Below are 21,928 nucleotides of genomic sequence, written 5' to 3'. Positions count from 1 at the left end.
TTTACAGAGGAAAATCTATGACTGAGCATTAGTAGAGCACACCATAGGCATCCTAAGGATGCAATTCCGATGCCTGTAAGTTCTGGTGGAGCAGTCTAGTACAGTCCTTAGAAGGTCTCACAGATAACTGTGGCTTGCTGCACCCTGCACAAGTGGCACTGCAAAGTGGGAAGACTTGCCAAATGATGAGATGGAGGAGATACATCTCACCTCTGACAAGGAGGACCTCGAAAGGTTGGTAAGTTCGAGGAAGACGAGGCTGCAGGGGAAGAGCGATTAGCATGGATCAAACGAGGCAGCTCTGCATATTAGGCCCTCTTCGCCACCAGGTTCCACAATGAGGATGACGAGTTGTAGTGAGTACCCTCTTGGAGAAGTGCTCTCCATCATGGGCCAGCATGAACACCAGCATTGCTAGTCCTCTCATTTCACCCATTTTCAAGAGAGAGATTCTTCAAGCATATCTCCATCATTCCAGTAGCAACAATATCCTACAAGAGCAATTTGCACAACCCACAATTGGCTTGTAACTGTATGACATCAATCTACAAGGATCCTCAAGGAAATCCATCTGAAGCAATGGAACAACACACTGTGTGAGCTTGATGGTGAATCAGATAATTCACACTTGGGACAAGGCATTCAATTATGTCTCATTGCTGTGAATCCATTTAAAAATGACTCCATCATCTGTAGTGCAATCTTCCAAATCACACATACATCAAGCATTCTAAATTTGGAATCCTGGGCTGCATTTTCCTTGCCTTAATATGGATGTAAGTCCCTGAGCATGACAACTTCAAATAACTGCATGTCAGATATTACAATGTCTCTTCTTCAATACAGACAGTGTGCCCTCATGTGAGGGTACGTGTGAGTGAATGGTGATGTCCCTTGACCTGGCAGTGAGTGAGATGCTAGTCAATGTGTGATGGGTTTGTGTGTGTGTGAGTCAGAAGTGCTCAGATTGTTGACTTATCCTAGTGGCAAAGATGAAATCATTCATTCTTTTCCCGCACTGGGTCATTGACTTAATCTACACATTGTTGGCACTGACCACTGCTACCACCACTCTCAAACCAGATTGGTCACCTTGCTAGACTTCCTATGGCCAGAGTGAGGGTAGAGCACATTGTGGCGGGCCTCATTTGCATCCAACAGGCATTCCAGTGAGGCATCATTTAATTTGGCCTTTTCCTTGGATTCTGGGGCAATCTCTTTCATCTGTAACTATCCTGGATTGCAGAGATTAACAAATATGGCACCAGAATGGGAGAACTGGAGGCTACCATTCACTGATCCAGCACGCAGAATTAATGCACTGGAAAACAAATAATACGGCACAAAACCCTGTACTGTGGCCAGCGGATAAAGCATTATTTTTCATGCCCGCTCCCACAATTATTGGAATGGAGGTAAAATCCCACCTTCTACCCCACTAGAAAGATTCCAAGTTTCATCATTGCATATACTGAAATTTCCTGATCACCATCTGGATAAAAGTGGAGAGGTACAGCTGTTCTCAGAGACTCAAGCTTAAGAGGAAAATCAGTCACTTGTGATCAGTGATTTCATTTTGTAATTTCTCCTGAAATTGCAAGTATGCGAATGCCAGCTGAAATGAGGATTTTGTAGTTGGGTGTCACGTTTTAGATGACATACATGACAAGTGACCACTTGGATATAAGTTACTAGAGCACCCTAATGAAAATGATACCAATCCCATTTCCTACAGAGTTAAGGCCTTTCCAATTCCTACCCTTTTCCTTGTTTCGATTTCCAACCTAACCTCCAAATTTCCAAAAGCCCATGGCCAGAGTATTATTATAATTTTATTTTCCAACTTTGTTAAAGTATTTATCATATTTTTCCTTCTCGTATTTTGCTGCAGAGCTGTGGAAATTTTAAGCAGACTTCCCTGTGGTGCCCAAAGGAGCATCCAATTTCTTCTCAACTCTGAATAAGTTGAAAACGTATGTGTAGGATCTCTGTGTCTTCCTCCAACAGGTTTTGCAGAAGGGAATACATACCAACCCCAACCCCCAGTCATCCCTTCCCTTCCTGGGTTGGAAATGGAAACAAGCACAAGGGTAGGCATGGGAAAGAAAATGGGTTTGTTAGCATTTTCACTGGGGCTTTCTCGTAACTTGTCCAAGTGATCGCTTGTCATGGATGTCATCTAAAATGTGACATCCAATTACAGGTAAGTGAAAAAAATCCTATTTAAAATGTTGAGGATATTTATTTACACTATAAGACCCTAATCAGCATTTATGAACCAGGCTTCCAACTGAGGCGAGCAGGGAATTAAGCCACTATCAAAAACAGTGAGATTGCATTTGAAGCAGAGTGGGAATGGAGTGCCAACGACAGGTAATAAAATTCTTCCTTCCATTTCTAGGCAAGAGGCTGCTTAGGTGAGTTACTCCCAGAGCACAGAAACCATTTCATAACATGTTGCTTGGAACAGCATTGCAGTAGTCCAGATTTATGTGCCCTTTTAATTAGCTTTCACTTGCCCTTTAAGCATTTGATTTCTGTTTCATATCATACCATGCCACTGTAGAACTTGCTATCCATTATAAGATTAACCCAGGATTCAACTGTTTTTAACTGAATTTTTTGTTCCAGGTAGGTCTTTAAAGGTTAAGTATTAAATGGATCCTATCCTGGTGATGAAATGGTAGATAGAGGACAAAATTAGATTCCAAACTTAGAAAGGTAAATACTAACAAGAATGCAGACACATCAGTGTTTTGAACCTATAGCATTTTAGGAAAACCTGCTCAAAATGTCACCTATTATTGACAAAAATCAGTTCTACTGCTAACGGATGGCTGGTGCATACTGTAGGTAGGATTCTTAAGTGGATATAAGCTCCCATCTGCAGTATGAAACTGCTGAATCACAAAATTAACTTAAAGGATTCAATTGCACTGTGGAAACACAGGAGGAGAAGACAGCAGTGAATGATTATGAAAGGGAAATTAATCCTAACGAAGAGGTAGAAGGCAGAATTAGATGGCAATGAACAAGGAAAGGAAGGAAATTGCAAACAAAAAAGAGAACAAGTGGATGGAAATGAAAATTTATCAAGAGGGAAAGAAATAAGAGAGGGGAAAAAACAGAAGTTGGGAGTAATTCTTTGAGGGAGGAAGAACAGAGAAAAACCTTGCATTCATATAGTATCATTAATAATCTGAGGACATCTCTTATAGGCAATGAAGCATTTTTTGAAGCACAGTCATTATTGTAACATAGGAAGTAGATGGGTGGATAGGCAGGGGAGGAGAACATTAACTGACAGAGAATGGGGAGGGAGTGGGAAGAAGAGAGTGACAACGTGAAGCTGTGGGGCAAGAAATGGTGCTAACTAGGAATGGGGGTGCTGGACGGGAAAATGGGTGACAATTGAAAGGGGCAAGAATGACAGCTTGAACAGAATTGGGTAAGGGTGGTGTAGAATACTGCCAAGCTGTACTGAGATGAGCGAGAAGAGAATCATCTTGAACAGGAATATAAAGAGTAATGCTCAATTGAATTTTGAAATGAGGGAGGATGACAAATGGTTCTGGATTTAACTAAGCGAGAACAGCAACAAAAATACCAATATGAACTGAGTTGGATGGAGTAGCTGAACAGTGTGGCTGTGAAAAGTTGGAGAGTTGCAAAGATGACAGTGTACATTGGTATAATCCCAGTTGATGTTATAACTGCACGGGAAGATTCCAGGATGAAACGCCAGTTCAAAACTGCAACCAATTTTCAAAATCAATTGTGGAGGAACAGAGTCACAGACTGCCAACTAGTTTTAATAACAAGGAGAAAACATCTATTAAATGTGAAAAAAATGGATTATTATACAATACTTTACACTCCCTTAGCTTAACAAATACACACAGGTTTTAAGATTAACATGGGTGACAAATTAATTTGAAACTACAATGGTTTCATTACCACACAAAGTCCTTTTTTTAAAGCACAAAGAGATTGGCTGTGGTCCAACACACAATCCACTCTGAAACCAAGTTAGTGTCAGTGGATTTCTTCTCAGAATCTCCTAGATAATTGTCACATGAGAGTTTCTAAACTTCACTCCCAAAACACACTTTAAAATTCTCTCTCTCAGCAACACTTTCACTTAGTAGTTCACATTCTGGAATTCAGTCCAGATCTTCCAAATGACTTTTACACAAAGTTTCCACTCCACTTTTAACAATGAGTCCATTCTAGGTTTACAGCAACCCCTTTAGGATTTCTTTATCATGACCCTTTTTACACAGTTGAGGTACAGCCACTGATTCTCCCAGATATTTGAATTCACGTTTTGCAGGCTGTACTAAAATCTCACAAACCTGAAAATCACTTCAGTTGACCTTGTGGCATCTCAGCCTTACTCTAAACTCTGTCTGCCTTCACTGAACAGTACTCTCCATTCTTGCACCTTTCTTCAGACCACCCAGAAACTTCTCTTCATTTGTCTCGTGTCCTTAACTAATTGCTTTTTAGATAACCATTGCTCCATTGTATGGTTTTTTTTAAAGCAAAGCTGAGAAAGTTGCCCCCCCCCCCCCACTAGCTTTCTAGAATGGCTGCTTGTAGCAGAGCTGTGAGTGATTTTCCATCTCCAGTGTTCTGTCTACAACTGCCCTACTTCCAGCTAAAATCTAAAGATCAAAGAAAGCCTTTCCTCTTTCTTTGTCTGCAAGAGCTTGTAGCTACTAAACAATGCCTACAGCTATTTACCTTTCATGTCACAGCTCACTCCCAGCAAAATAGAATCCAAGTTGGAATTGAAATTAACCCCGCACATACAAACACCTTTGCCCAACATGTATCTAACTACAGATCCCTTCCAGCTACAGAAACATTAAATTAAACTCTTTTTAAACTATATTTTAGTTCTAATGTTTACCAATACAAATATAAATCCCTTAAAACTACTTTTGGTTTCCTAACAACATGTGAACTTAATCTAGTACTACAGGGGTACAGTGCCTGGGACAGGAATGTGACTGAGGGGGACAGGTTGGGAGAGGTTGAATTTGAGTGAATTTTGAAATAAGGAGGAATTTTTTTGAATGTAATTCTTTCTGGATTGGCAGATCCATTACTGGGTTTCATTGAAGAATGGGTTGTACTGAGACTCTTTTCCAGAGCATGCCATTAGTATTTTGCCTTTGGGTTCCCAGAAAGGGTACTGAGACATCAATTCTTTCAAAGTTTCTAATTAAAGACACTCAGGCATAAGTTACAATGATTCAAAAGGACATGGATTTTCTGAGTCTGCAGCAAGTATAGGAATGGAGAGGACACCTGGGAAAGCTGCTCCAGCATTTCTCAATCTCACCTGGATATTCTGCTGTGTGAACTGAGGAGCTGCAGTTGGGAGGAATAGAACAAGCAGACGTGGTAGTGAGTGACTGAGGAAGCCAGTAATACAAGTGTGGTCCTTCCAATGTGGAGTCAGTGGACAATGCATCAAGAAGATCCAGGGCACAGAAGGACAGGGAAAAAGTGTGTGGCTTAACAGTTATGAATTCCAAGCCCAACACTGTGATCTGTGCATCATTCTCTTGCACAACACTCAAATCAAGATTCCTGATGGCTTTAATCATTCCTTTCTCTCTCATATCAATGCCTCACCATTTCTCACCACAAATGTTATCCTACTCCCTGATCAACACTCATATGTGTGTACTTTCTCTCCTTGCAGGAGAAGAGCACTGGTCTTCTCTCCTGAGACACTAGTGATCACACACATCAAAAGAACTGATTCTCAATCTGTAGGCCATGTGTTGGGGGTCTGACCTTATTCTGGCTTTGATATCCGTGGCTATTCCATCTGCCCTGTGGAGCAGCATGTGGTTGAGGAGGAAGCAGCTGCTGTTGTTGGCAACAGTATGGCTTCTTGTTTGGTCTATTATCAGGTGCAAAAGTTGGAATTGCTTGGCTTAAATGGCAAGTAATATTTGCACCACCCAAATACCAAGCAATGACCATCCCCAACAAAAGAGAATCTAACCATCTTCCCTTGACATTCAATGGTATTACCATCACTGAATCTCCTACTATCAACATACTGGGAGTTATCATTGACAAGGAACTGAACTGAATGAGTCATATATATACTGTGACTATAAGAGCAGGTCAGATACTTGGAATCCTGAAGCGAGTAACTCCCCTCCCAAAAAAAAAGCCTGTCCACCACTACAAGTATTAGGGTCAAGTATCAGAAACCCAAGTCACATTGTGAAGCCAAACTAGACTCCAACAATATTTTTATTTTGGCATAAATGTGAGGAAAGGACATTTCCTTCTAGGAATGATTGCACTGACAAACTAACTTTATTTAATAACACAGTTTAATTATAACTCTAAAAAATGAATCAACATAACCATTAATAGTTGAACAATATCTAAAAATGAAAAGGAAACAACTTTAATTTCTAACTTATCACTTCTTCAGTTCCAAATAAGCAACATTCCTCTTACAGACTTAAAACACCACTTTAAGTACAGTTAGCAGACATTAATATACTTGCTATAATGACTGTGGACAATCTTGAAGCTTTCAGAGAGAGATAAAGTTCCAGAAGCCTACAAAATTCTTCTAACACCAACCAGGCTTCAGCTGTAAAAGCTTTCTTTCTCTGCTGCAGACTCAGGACTGCACATAAATCAGTTCATCACATAATCCTGTCAATTACTGCAATCAGAAATCCCAGGGAACATAAGTAACCAAAAGTCCATTTACTCCACTTAATATAACCACTTCTTGCAAGCTAAAATGACTAATTATCCTGCTCTCCCAACATCTGAGTTGCATTCTTTCCAGGCATCCTGAAAATGTTCCCCTTAAACATAAACATCTGCACATCAATTGTCTAAACATCATCATAACCAGCAACAAATCAGGAGTGTGATGGAATATACTCCACTTGCCTGGATATGTGCAGAATCAATAACACTCAAGAAGTTCAACGTTATCTGCAACAAAGCAGCCCAATTGATTGGCACACCTTCCACATTCACTCCCCCCTCCACCGATGAACAGTAGCAACAGTGTGCACCATCTACAAGATGCACTGCAGTAACTCACCAAGGTTCTTTTGGCAGAACATTCCAAATCCATGACCACTTCTATCTAGAAGGACAAGGATAGCTGACACATGTAAACTTTACCACCTGGAAGCTTCTCTCCAAGTCGATCATCATTCTGACTTGGAAATAAATTGCCGTTCCTTCACTGTCAAAATCCTGGAACTCTCTCCCCAACAGCATTGTGGTTGTAACTCCACCACAGGGATTGCAGCAGTTCGTGAAGGCAGCTCACCATCACCTTCTTAAGGATAATGAGGGATGGGTAATAAATGCTGGCCTAGCCAGCAATGTCTGCATACCATAAGTAAACATTTTTAAAAAGCTGCTTGCATGCCGTGTTGGGTGCTGGTAGCAGGCTTTGGCAGGTGAAGGTGATTGAAGTGCAAGACTCTCAGAGGAGTGCTAAGGACATCACACTCAGTGACCATTACCGCAGCCTGTCAGTTTGAAGAAGCACTCGCTACTGTACACTCACCTCGGTGACCCTGATGAATTGCTTGCAGGCTGGCAAATACATTGACTGGCTGGGAAAGTCAGAATCCAAGGTAAAAAGAGAATTTAACTACCGATTATAATATTTACATGCCTCACCTGACAGCTGCACTGGGATTCTCAATTCCACAATTTAAAAAGGAGGTAGAGAGGAAACAGGGAATTACAGAGCAGTAAGCATGATGTCAGTAGTGGGGAAAATTCTGGGATCCATTATCAAAGATTTTATAGCAAAACACTTAGAAATCAGTGGTAGGATTGGACAGAGTCAGCAAGGATTTATGAAAGGGAAATTATGTTTGACAAATCTAATGAAATTCTTTGAAGGTATAACTGGTAGAGTTGATGAGGGGGAGCCAGTAAATCTAGTTAATTTGGGCTTTCAGAAGGCTTTCAAAAATGTCCCACGTAAGAGATTAGCGTACAAAATTAAAGTGCATGGGATTAGATGCAGTGTATTAAGAGGGATAGAAAATTGATTGGCAGACAAAAAACAAAGAGTAGGAATAAATGGGTCTTTTTCCAAATGGCAGGCAATGACTAGTGGGATACTGTAGGGATCAGTGCTGGGATCCCAGTTATTCATTATGTTAATAATTTCGATGAAGTAACTAAATGTAATATATCCAAATTTGCAAATGCCACAATTCTGGCTGGGACGGTAAGCTGTGAGAAGGATGCAGAGAAGGATCAGTGTGATTTGGACAAGTAGAGGGAGTGGACAAATGCATGGCAGATGCAGTATAACTTGGATAAATGTGTGGTTATTCATTTTGCTAGCAAAAACAGGAAGGCAGAGTATGATATGAGTGGACATAAATAGAAGGGAATGTGCAATGAGACTTGGGTGTCCTCAGACACCAGTCACTGAAGGTAAGCATGCAGATGCAGCAAGCAGTAAAAAAGGCAAATGGTATGTTGGCCTTCGTAGCAAGAGGATTCAAGTATAGGAGCAGGGATGTCTTGGTGAGGCCACACCTGGAATATTGTGTGCAGTTTTGGTCTTCTTATTTGAGGAAGGATGACCTTACTCTAGAGGCATGATGAGAAGGTTTACCAGGCTAATTCCTGAGATGGCAGAACTGATGGTATGGGGAGAAATTGAATCAGTTAGGATTGTATTTGCTGGAATTCAGAAGAATGAAGGAGGATCTCATAGAAGCCTATAAAATTCTAACAGGATGAGACAGGGTAGATGCAAGAAGGATGTTCCTGATGGTGGGAGTGTCAAAAATCAGGGGTCACAATCTGAGGATACAGGGTAGACTGTTTAGAACAGAGATGAGGAGAAATTTTTTCACCCAGAGTGGTCAGCCTGTAGAATTCACTACCAGAGAAAATAGTTGACGCCAAAACACTATGCTTTCAAGAAGGAATTCGGGTAAAGAGGAAGGCAGAATCAAGCTATTGAATTGGATGATCAGCTGTGATCATAATGAATGGCGGAGTAAACTCAAAGGGCCAAATGGCCTCCTCTTGCTCATATTTTCTATATTGCTATTAACCATCTAATAACTTTATAGAAGAAATTGCATAAACAAGCGGTCTGAGAGAAGGGATGTCTCACAATGTTGTTCTTTATAAAGAATATGGATGTTGTTGATCTAACTTGCTTTGAAATTTTGGTTGTACATGTGAACTCTAATTTTTATTGGAAGAAAGAGAGAGGGAGGAATCTGTTAATTGTATATGAGTTTTGTTTAATTATAGGCACATGATGCTAATTAACACTGGGCATTCACTTGTGCTCCTTTAAATAGGCACAGTTTATTGGTTTCTCAAAACAAATGTAAATAGATTTAAATGTATTGTTGGGTTAGATGGTATTTGCTTGTAATTTGTAAATAAAAGCTTATAAACACATGCAAAGATTAGCTTTAGACATACCTTTTATCGACTGATTGATGTCACAATCTGCAGAGACAGAATACAGCCAATGGCTGGAATGTTACGGTGTTTACACCAGTGGCAGTTTCCCATCCTGCTGCAGTGAACAGAGATTTGACTGCGCAGTAAATTCTCCAATCTCAATGCAGCGGCCAGTAAGGTCGCACCCAATGTTTACAATAAGGACCCTGACTCGCAACATTGAGTCTATTCTTACTCCACAGATACTGACCTGTGGAGATCTTCCAGCATTTTCTGTTTTTGTTACAGATTCCAGCATCCACAGTATTTTGCTTTTATTTTTATGCTACAGTCTGGTTGCTCTGCACACTTCTGACATATCCTCTTAATGCCTGTGCAAACACCCTTGCCAAAATGGCACCCGGTGCAAACTACACCAGAATTATGCACACACAACATAGACACCAGTGTGATACCAAAACACCACCTGTACTATCGAAGGGGAAATACTATGAAGGCAAATTTTGCAACACATGGCTTTGTAAGTCAATTCTATTTGCATCTTAGATTGAGATTTAAGAGAACAAATTCAGTAATAAAGTAAAGAAACAAAAGAAGTGCAATGGAGAAAAGTTGGAAGCTTTTAGTAAGAGAAGAATCATCAGACAACAAAAGTCTCCTTGTAGAAAAGAAAAATACTGCAGATTCGTTAAGGGGAAGTCGTGTTTGACAAATTTATTGGATTTCTATGAGGATGTGTCTAGTGTGGTAGACAGAGGGGAACCGGTGGACGTGGTGTTTTCAGATTTCCAAAAGGCGGTTGATAAGGTGCCTCACAAAAGTTTGCTACAGAAGGTTAGGGTGCACGGAGTTGATGTAAGGTGTTAGCATAGATAAAGGATTGGCTGTCTAATAGGAAGCAGAGAGTTGGTATCAATGGCTGCTATTCTGGTTGGCAGTTGGTGACTAGTGGAGTGCCGCAGGGATCGGTGCTGGGGCCTCAACTGTTTGCCATTTATATAGATGATTTGGAGGAGGGGGCTGAGTGTAGGGTGACGAAATTTGCTGATGATGTGAAGATGAGTGGAAAAGCAAATTGCGTGGAGGGTGTGGAAAGTCTGCAGAGAGATCTGGATAGGCTGAGCAAGTGGGCGAGAACCTGGCAGATGGAATATAATGTTGGCAAGTGTGAGGATGTCCACTTTGGCAGAAATAATGGTAGGAGGGATTATTATTTAAAAGGCAAAAAGCTGCAGTATGCTACGGTGCAGAGGGACCTGGGGGTCCTTGTGCATGAGTCGCAAAAACCCAGTCTGCAGGTGCAGCAGGTGATCAAGAAGGCGAATGGAATGCTGGCCTTTATAGCGAGGGGGATAGAATATAATAGTAGGGAGGTCTTGCTGCAACTGTATAGGGTACTGGTGAGGCCACAGCTGGAGTACTGTGTGCAGTTTTGGTCGCCGCACTTGTGCAAGGGTATATTGGCCTTGGAGGGAGTGCAGAGGAGGTTCACTAGGCTGATACCGGAGATGAGGGGGTTGCCTTTGAAGAGAGACTAAATAGACTGGGTCTGTACTCGTTGGAGTTTAGAAGGATGAGGGGGTATCTTATAGAGACGTATAAGATAATGAAGGGGATGGATAGGGTAGAAGTAGAGAGATTCTTCCCGCTTAGAAATGATAGCAGGACTAGAGGACACAGCCTCAAGATAAGGGGGGGCAGCTTAGATCGGAGTTGAGGAGGAACTTCTTCACTCAAAGGGTGGTGAATCTCTGGAATTCTCTGCCCGTTGAAGTGGTGGAGGCTACCTCGCTAAATATATTTAAGTCACGGGTAGATAGGTTTCTGATAGACCTAAGATAGAATTAATGGTTATGGGGAGAAAGCAGGAAAGTGGAACTGATCCACTTCAGATCAGCCATGATCTTATTGAATGGCGGGGCAGGCTCAAAGGGCTAGGTGGCCTACTCCTGCTCCTATTTCTTATGTTCTTATGTAGATGCTCGTAACCTGAAATTAAAACTGAGAAGACTGGGAATGTTCAGTAGTTTAGGCAACATTTGTGGAGTCACACATCTTTCATCAGAGCTGGAAAAATGTAAAAATCTAACAGTTTTAATCAAGTAAAAATGGCAGATAAAGCGGTGGGGTGGGGAACAACTGGGATGAACAAAGGTGTAAAGCAGGGGAGATAAAATGATAAAAGCAATGATGGTGCAAGTCAAAGGGAGATCATAATGAGACAAGTGAAAGAAACAAAAGACAATCAAGATGAGACGTTAATGGGATCATCACCAAACATTACTACTGGAAAAAGTAGGGGCAGAGGTTACAATCTGAAATTGCTAAACTCAGTATTGAGTCCAGTAAGCCATAAAATACTTAAATGAAAGATGTGATGCTCTTCCTTAAGCTTGCATTGAGCTTTATTGAAACACTGGAGGAAGTCGAGAGAGAGAAAAGTCAGGATTAAAGTGGGGCAGCGACTTAAAATGGCACATAGCTAGAAGCTAAGGATTACACTTGCTCACCCAGTCAGTAATTGGTCTCCCAATGTATAGGAAGGATACTGCATTCTGAACAGTGAATACTGTGTACAATTTGACAGAACTACAAGTATGTTTCACCTGCCCAGGTGAGTCTTTAAAGCCCTGGATGGTGAGAAGGCAGGAGCTAAAAGGGCAGATGTTGGATGGAGCAGTGGACCAGGATGTAAAGGAGAGGCTGGTTCCATTAGAGTGCTGAAATAGGAACGGGGGAAGGCTCGCTGTCTGGTGGTGTTCACAAGCTTTTATTCTCCAAGAAAATTAGGAAAGTGATTATCAAAGAACAGTACTGGCATCAGTTAAGACAATCCCAGCAGGATTGTCCAATATTCCTTGCTTTATCAGCACAGCATGGAAATCAAGTTGGAAATTAGCATTGTTTTGTTGCCTTATTGTTCAATCATTATTGAAAGTTTCCAGAGCTCAAGCTACCATTCTTAGGAGCCTCCAAAGGCTTAAAGTAATGTTAAATTGTACTCTATAAAGTAGGGATTTTTTTCCTCTTTCAAACAAAGTTCATTTGTGTGAAGTATTTACAAGATTGTCGGTTAAATCTCACATCTGACTACAATCAGTCAGCAATATACTGTTGACAAGCAATTAAAAGTTGTTAAAATGTTCACTTCACCAGTGCAGTGCACTCAAATCAACACCATGCAATGCTAAACTGTTCATAGGAATTCTTTCCAAGTATAGGATTAAAGTCAGCTATCGGCCAGAAGGAGGCAATTTTTTTCAATATCAAAAGTTAGATTATTTAGGCCAAGCCAACCTCATGGGATCTCAGTGACAGTCACTTGAGGACAAAACATGGTGAACAGGGGTGGGAAGAATGAACAAAGGGGAAGCAAAGCAGCAAGGAAAGGGGGAAGAGTAAAATCATTAGCCAAGAAGAAGTTTTCATTTTGGAGACCATGTCTGGTAGTGAGCAGAATAGTCAGAGTGAATCTCGTTAGGCGCCAAGGTGGGTGAACATGTGCGATTATTAATTATGCAGCCACATGGAGCTCGGTAAATTTAGTGAGAGTGAGCCGGAAGTCAGTCATGTATCCAGTGTTACCATATGGAGTTGAAGGTTCTCCTGCCATTTTTAAATGGCACCTGGAGAGACAGCCATTCACTGCAGGCCAAGAGTGCCGGATTACTCATCTGGGGTCCTTGCGGCTTTTGAAGTTTATTTATTAGTGTCACAAGTAGGCTTACATTAATACTGCAATGAAGTTACTATGAAAATCCCTTAGTCACCACACTTTGGCACCTGTTCAGGTACACTGAGGGAGAATTTAGCATGGCCAATGCACCTAACTAGCACATCTTTCGGACTGTGGGAAGAAACCGGAGGCCCCAGAGGGAACCCATGTAGACACAGTGCAGACTCCACACAGTCATCCAAGCTGGAAATTGAATTAGGGTCTCTGATGCTGTAGGGCAGAAGTGCTAACCACCATGCGTGGCTGCAGCTAGCATATATGAGCAACCATACAAGAGTGTCTCGGATATTGCCTTTCGCTCATCTCTAGGTAAGAGGACTGCCAGCAATACACCTGTGGTCAGGTCAATGATCACCATTGCAGTCACCAGCCTCTTTACCTTATCTGCTTCTTGCTGCTCAGACCCTTGCTCTTCAATTCATGCATGAATGGAGGAACACTCTTTCCTCATTCTCCAGGATCTCCTTTACCCAGAAGAAATGAGGTGGGGTAGTCATGACTACATGGAGGCCAGATAAGGGCTTAGCATTGACCAGCTGGCTTTCAGATGGAAAGGATTCTGTAAAGAATATGCTCAATTAATGTATCACTTCAATTAATTCACACATCCACTGAGGCATCGATGATGCAGGCTGCAGGCAACCCTGCCTTGATAATTGCTTTCATCCAGATGAAGAGAACAAGGTAGATCAGTCTTATAGAATCATAGAAGGTTACTAAAAAAGAGGGAAATAAATCATTCAGCTGGGTCTGTGTTGGCTGTTTGAAGGAGTTGTCTAATTTAGTCCCAATAAAGAATAAGCAATACCAGAAATTCCATCCATTGTGGGCATTCGAACTCTTGCCTCTTCGGAAAATAGAGACTTAATCCAGTACCTAGACTACTTAGCCAAGTTACAATGAGTCCTGCTTCCAATCAGCAAGCAGTAATGGAATTGATTTATCAAGAATAAATTTGAGTATTATCAGTAACATAGTAATCCTGCTACAGCAGCAACATATGGGTGTAGAAGTGGAAGAGATAGCTTGACCTCTTTATTGAAATAATAACCCAAGTATAGGTCCAATGACATGGTTTTGTACACCCCTAGGATCTTTTGACAAATTTCTGTGAAAGACTGTTAATTAACCTCAAAACATTCGGGATTCAGTGTAAATCCTGAAAATGGATAAGCATATAGCTGAAGGCTAGAAAAAAGTGAGTACTGATTAAAGGAGTTTGATTGATGTGGGGAACCACTATGGGGGGAAAACATGTACTTAGCAATTTAAAGATATAACTTGATTCCCTCCATAATCTTCCTAACAACAAGGTTATTTTGACCACTGAACTCCTTTTTAATACAAGATCCAACTTAAGACTTTATAGAAATTATATTACTAACTTTACATCAAATAGTTCCCTTCAGTGAGATGACAGAATGTTAAGAGTATCAGTTTCAATTCTGTAACGTATCTTGGACCTCAGATGTTCTGGCTTCAGCTCCCCTTATAAGGATGGATAAAATTCAGTCAAGTTTTCCGTGCCCCCGACCTACTTACTGACTCTTGCAAGAAAATGTATTCATGGAATTAAGGCAAGAAGAGCATCAAATTGAGCCATGTGACTGCCAACCCCGCACCCAAAAAAAAGGCTGAGATGCTAACACTCACTGTAAGGTTCACTTAACCACCTGTACAACATGCTGGAAGGCTTCCAGCATATATAAAAATGAACCCATCAATATGAATCACGAGAGTTAATTTTGACTTCAATGGAAATGAATATTGGGAGAGATGTAAAATGGGCTGTCATTTTGCTATCGTCCATTTTACACAACTGCACAAATTCAAAATGACTCTCACTCATTAAGGAACAGGGAGGGGAGAAGAAAATGTGGAGGGGCAGAAAACTGCAGACTTTTTCTTTGTAAGCCTGCAGCATTGAACCTGCTGGCGCCTTTAACATTACTGTACTGTCAACTGCCAGTAAAAAAAAGAAAGCAGGAAACAGAAAGGTAATAGTGTTTAATCTAAATAAATGACTTCAGCATCTGTCAACTCCTTTTTATTACAAATACTGAGAAGCAAAGTGTTATTTTTTATCCACTGTCATCAGAATGGCATAGATATGGAGCAGAAACATGGTAAGTACATATATGATAGATATCCAGTCCTTTACCTTTGAAGGCAATGACACATTCAACTTAAAATGAACAGAATCAATTACAATTGTAACATTTTTCTCATGGTTTATTATATTGCATCAACTCAATGATGGGAAATATATTTGTATATTTAATACATAAAGCAAGAAGTAGGTAGAGGTTATTTATTTTCTTTGGTAGCCACCCAAATTTTCTGGACATCAAATTTAGGCACCTCAGTGCATATTTTTGAGGCCCAAGTCACGTGGCTATAAATAAATCTATTCGGACTATGTGCTAATGCTGGCAATATAGTTCCAAAATTAGCCATGAAGTTGATATGGAAAAAATGAGAGTTTTTTCTTTTGCAGTCCCTCAACACCAGAAAAAAGGATGTCTTCCATCTCAGTTACCGCTTGTAAGGATTTTATTTCATGCAAAAAGCTGTTTGCCTACATAAGAACAGTGCCAACAATAAAAAGTAATCCATTATTTATAAAGTGGTTAAGATGTATGGGGGATTGTTTGAAGTGCTACAATAATGTCAGCTTTTTTTTAGTGTGTATCTAGAGACAGCAATACTTGCAATCATCATGGGGATCTTTTCTTATTAAGTGTAAACAAACACATGAGCTAACATCTAAAATGTAAAGGATGAGTTCTCTCATTTTTGTTTTATATACCATGCATGAACTGCACAGGAAACATTTTAATGAGGAAATGTCTGTGAAAACCATTTTCATTCCTTTGCATCCTAAAAATGCTCTCTCACACTTTTTCAACCTTTCTGTTCTTACCACTGACTTTATTTGTAAACATCAAAGTGAGAATGAGTAGCATTGCATCTGAATTTCCTCATGGGCACATTTTTAACAACAGAGTAAAATTGCTACTCTATAACAACATCAATTAGGCAATATCAAATCATCCACTTCTAATTCCTGATTTTGCCTGAAATGTGAACTTGTTTCACATCACATTATCAACACATCATTCTACTCCTTTTCTGTGCTTATCAAGTAGCCTCTTAAATTCATCAGTGCTATTTGTCTCAACCACTCGATGTGGTAGTAAGTTTCATATTCAAAACGTTCACTGAGAATAATTTCTCCTGAATTCCTTACAGTTTTTTCTCATTTATGGCCCCTAGTTTTGGTTTCCCCAAGTGGAAACATCTTAACTACACCCATCGTATTGTATTCTTTCATAATTTTAAATCATCAGCCTTCTATTTTCTGAAAAAACAACACTTGATTTGTTCAATTTTCTCCGAAATGTATAACCTCTCAGTATCCTGAAACCTTTTTGATAAATAGTTATTGCCCTTCTATATCTCTTTTATAGAATTTTGCACAATACTATATGTGATCTAACCAAGGTTCTATACACATCCTTTCTGTAAATTAATTAACATCTTCTTATGTTGTTGCAATCTTTATCTGTATTGACCTATATAACCCAGTTTGGGGTTCTTTGCAAATGTTGATATAGTACTTCTGATTCCTGAGTCAACAGCATTTATGTAAATAGTGGGCAATTGTGGTCTCAGCACTGATCCTTGTGGGATACCATCTTCCATCTTTTAATAGTATAACTAAGTATTTTTAACCTCTACCCTGCTTTCTGTTTTTTCGGCAGTTTTCTATTAATTCTGCAACTTGTCCTCTAACTCCACATGCTCTGAACTCAATTCTGCTCTACCTTACTGAATGCCTTTTCAAAGTTCTTTTCTATTCTTTCTGATACTTCAATTAATTCAATAAGGTCAGACATGACTAATCCTTTGAAATTTGTGCTGATTACTGCATTCTTGGTTTCTCAATGTTTTTCAATTGTATCTTTGAATAACAATTGCAGCATTTTTCTTCTGCATTAAGTTAACAGGTCTATAATTTAATGAATTTGTTCTTTCTTTTCTTTGTATCTAGGATTAGCTGTCTGAGAATCTTCCTTTGTCCATCTTGACCAGGGTTTTATCATCTTTCAGTCTTTCTTCTGCTGCTACCCTCAACTCTCCCCACCACCCCACCCTGTCATATTATTTTGTGTCCTGGCATCCCTCCATCTCAACACATTGAAGACTTCCCAACAATACAGAGGTGTGAGACCAGACAAAGACCAGCCTGGCAGTTTAGCGACACCCTCCTGCAAATTCTCCTCCAGGTCATAAGGGAGAGGAAAAAGGTATTTTTTTCCATCCATGGCAATACACGACCCTGTTACCTGACCAAGGTGGTCTAGACAGAGATTGCAGAAAAGGTGAGCAACTGTAGGATCTATCAAAGAACCTTTATCCAAGAATAGGATAAATGATTCGATCTGATCCTCTATGGTAGGTAGTACAGTTGCATGTTACCAAAGGGGTCTCATGTGTAACTATGTGGGCAGCTAGATCAGGCAGGTGGATGTGAGGAGCTTCAGTACTATTTGGCAATTGAGGCCATAGCATGTGATAATTTGGTTTCTTCGAGCATATCTGTATAATGGGATGCTTGTGTAGAAAGAAATCAGAAACTACATGACATGTCACTAAATCTGCACTTATCATCATGCAGGATAAACCAATGTGAGGGAGAAGTAAAGGATCAGTCATGGATATTAGGGTCCTCACCCTTGCAGAGGAAGAGGCAACACAAATTGTAGGAAACCATAGATGATGAGGCTGATATGGCTAGGCATAATTGTGAGAATGCATCCAACAGTGCTAGCATAGAGGCAATCAAGAGGCATGCAAAGAAATGAAAAGCTCATAGTCTGATAATCCTTCATGTGGTTATTTTTGCACTCTGCTACAAGTGTTTGCAATAGCCAGCCCAGGCCACAGGCAGGAGCCTAAAGACTCCACTTCTGGGGATGATGACACAACTGACACAAAGAATGCAACATCACCTGCCTCTTCCACAACCTCCACCAGTGCAGTTACACCCACACAAGTCGTGGAGGGGTGGCACTTAGAATCATGAGCACAATCTGGTGAGGACATTACACACATGTCCCAGGAGCTGATGGAGCATGTGACAGCTATGGCACCTGACAACTGGAGGACTGCTGAGGATTAGCCCCCTACTGATGACAGGCCTCTGGTTGCAAGCATAAGAAGCCTACTGGACATGCAGGAAAAGATAGGAGAACATATAGTGGAGACACAAGAGGTTACGGACAACCTTACACATGTGGTGGAGGAGTCAATACAAGTAATGAGTTCTGCCATGTCTCAGATATGAGAGCATATATCTTCCTCCAAGGGAAGGTTGATTAATGCCATGGACAGCCAGGTCCAACATGCAACCCATATGCACTCTGACTGCATCCAAGCCATGAAGTCCACACAATGGTGGTTAGGTGAGAGGAAGTTGAGACACCTGGGCCTCCCTTGGTACCCCTTCCCCTTAGGGAGGCAGAGAGGTCCATTGAGCACACAGTGGAAGAAGGAGCATGTGCTTGATGCCCCAGGAGCTTCCTCGCAGGACACCTCCAGGGTGAACATCCTCTTCTCATTCCCTTTGACACCATTGGTTCAAGTAGGTGAGGCTGCGGAGGATGCCCCAGGACCAGTACATGAGACCCCGAGCAGGCTGTGTCTCGCATGATCTCAGTCAAAGGGCACCCACTATGGTCATTAAAGTCACTGGGGCCAGTGCAGTGGTGCACTGAGCTGACTGCCTCCACCTCAGCTGCTGATGTTGGGGTTTGAACAAGGTGTTGTAAACATGAACGAAAGCGAGAGCATAAAGATGGCATCAATTTGTTTAAAACGTTCAATTTGTCGCATGCAAATGTTGCATGTGTTGATTTCCCTTTATTCATTTGTGCATCATTATTTCTTGGAACCAGCTCAGTCAAAGAGTGAAATGTACTGGCATGCTTCAAAGTTGGCACACATTTATGGCTAGGGGGAATTAGGCAATTTACTTAAATAAAAGCAAAATACTACAGATGCTGGAATTAGGCAATTTACTTTAGTGGAGGAAACACTTGTGTATTTGCATTTAATTGTTATTGAATGTTCATGTTAGTGTCCAATTTTGCACTGCCAGTCTGTGGGACATGGTTCAGTTGGCTCTCTCTTACATGCAATGTCAAGGAAATTGTCCAGGAATTCTACTGCCCTAGCCATTACAGAATCGGAGCCAACAAGGGGTGGACAATGGAAATGTCCATTGACTTCGGGCAGGATTTTCTGGTCTTGGGTCAAGTAAGGCCATTAAACACTGCCAATAGAATACAATAATATAACAGTGTCCATCTTTTCCAATGCCTTCCCTAGATGCATGCCTCCTGTCCAGCTGCGCACTCTGGTACAGTCTGCTGCTGGCCTTGCAGCATCTAGTGTTGGCTGGCAAGAACTTAGCTTTGTCACATCCTCTCCTATTGCTTCCAGGGTTGCAAGAATATTGGGTGCATCAGACCCACACTGAATCCACCAAGTAAATGGTGTGATGAAGGCAAGCAATAATATGAGCACGTCTGTGTTCATGTTTTCATCCACGCAGTTGTAGAATTTTCAAAACTTCCCAAATCCCAAAACTCCTTCCACCCCACCTACCCCTATCCACCCTGGTAGCTGCTTCCCACTTGAACTTGGACTCCTGCCAAATTCATCATCAGTTTGCAGCAATGGCCAGAACAATAATCACTCTCAACCTGGAACACACCACCCTCCACCTTCTCTCTGTCACCTTTGAGTTTGAGTCCTTCGCCTTTAATCCTCCAAACATCACTACATGCTTTCCCTCTGTCACCTTTGAACCTCCTTTCATCACACTTGACTCTGCGACAGTGACAGTGGACATGTCTTCTCTCCCTCTTGACACTACCTCCATCACCCAAGACATTCCTCCTCTGATCCTAGACCCTCCCATCCCATCATTCCTGATATGCCCTTACTTGGTTTAGTCCTCTGAGTACCCCCTCTCCATTATTGCTATCCCTGAATGGACTTACCCTTATATCACATTGACATCTCCCTTCATGATCCAATCCAACCCTTCCCTCAACTACTTCCTGTTCTTATTTGTGGTCCAATCCAGCCTCAATTCTCCTTTGCCCCTCCTGACCTTTCATCAATGCTGGCAATCTCCTGCTCCCTTCCCTGCACTGCAATTTTCCGCAAACAGCTACATTCAACTGGGGTATGGCATTTTCAAATAATTGTGAAATCATGAGTTTCCACGCGGCGTTAACTTAATCTTGAAATAGGACTTAATTTGAAAAAGTTTTAAGATAATGAGTGTTCATGGAATACAAATGTATTGAAAATAGGAAACCGTCACCAGATGCCTCTGGCTTAATCTCTGAATTTCAATCTGCTGTTGGGAAACTGAGAATTTGGTTCCCATCCAATTAAATCACCGACCCCTCCGCCACATTTCACACTCTGAGAGGTCCCATTAGATACCGTCCTGAGAAGGGAATGTGCATTTCTTGATGGTGCTCCTAAGGAACATGGTCTCACTCCCACATTACTCTAGTAAAATGCCTCAACGGGAGAATTGCAGATTCCTGGTATGTTTTGGGGTTGTGTGAGAAGTCAGTATCAAGCAGGTTGACTCCAGCCATCTACATTCTACTGGGCCGTAGATCTGTGACCTCAATATTCTATCCTACGGTTTGTCTGATCACAATTATCAGATCCAGAAAGTCCTGAAATGTGGCAGTTATCCCAATCTGTTGTGCTCCAATCCGGTTCCAGTTGCCACCAAACCTACAGTCTATGTTCCATTCAGGTGGAAACTCTGACTGGCCACTTAATGTTTCTTACCTCTGGATCTGCACAGATTCCAATCAAGCCACCATTCACTCCATTGTTGCCTAGAATGAAATCTAAACTTTTCTGGTGTTGCTGTAAAGAATATCTTATACACTCGAGTTACATGTTTTGGCAGGTGCATATCTTCGGAAATTGGCCTGAGAAGGAAAGAACTTTCACTTATATCATTTTTTTTTAATATCAGAATGTCCCAAAGTTCATCACAGCCAATGAAATAAGTTTGTACTTCATTGCAGTCACTTGTAATGAAAGTTATTGTGACAGCCAATTTTACAATCAGCAGAGTCCCACAAACAACAACGAGGCCCCTGGAGATGAGAAGGCATGTGGGGAGGCATAAAATTTGGTGCCGTCGTGGTGGCACCATGCCCTCTGACCTGTCCCATGGATATTTTACACAGGTCGGTGGAGCATCAAGTAGCCCACTTGCCCATGAACCAGTTGTACTGCTACTGCTAGGATTTGCTAGGCAGGGGACGGTCCCAAGTATCCATGCAGGATGATCTCTCAGCATCATGCATATGCCAGAGGAGGTGTTGTTGGGCACCAGTGCCCATCAAAGACCCCTCCAAAGGTATTCTCCACGTCTCATTTACCCTCAGCCTCCCACCCTGTCAATTCCACCATCCCCAGTGCTGGCTCCATGACTTGTCTTCTTCAGGTTATTGCCTGCAGTTCCAAGATTGTCCCCAATGTCCCTGGGGGTGCTGTGGGGACAAGAGTGCTAAAGCTAATTAAAGGGCTGAAGGGTAGGCTGTCCAAGGACAGGAGAGTTTGTTCCAGACTACCAAATCAAATGATCTGATAACCTGTTTTGGTGATGTTGATTAA

This window comes from Carcharhinus amblyrhynchos, chromosome 9, assembly GCF_965287045.1.
Source record: "Carcharhinus amblyrhynchos chromosome 9, sCarAmb.v2.hapA, whole genome shotgun sequence".
Taxonomy (NCBI): domain Eukaryota; kingdom Metazoa; phylum Chordata; class Chondrichthyes; order Carcharhiniformes; family Carcharhinidae; genus Carcharhinus; species Carcharhinus amblyrhynchos.
Note: the sequence above shows the minus strand (reverse complement) of the source record.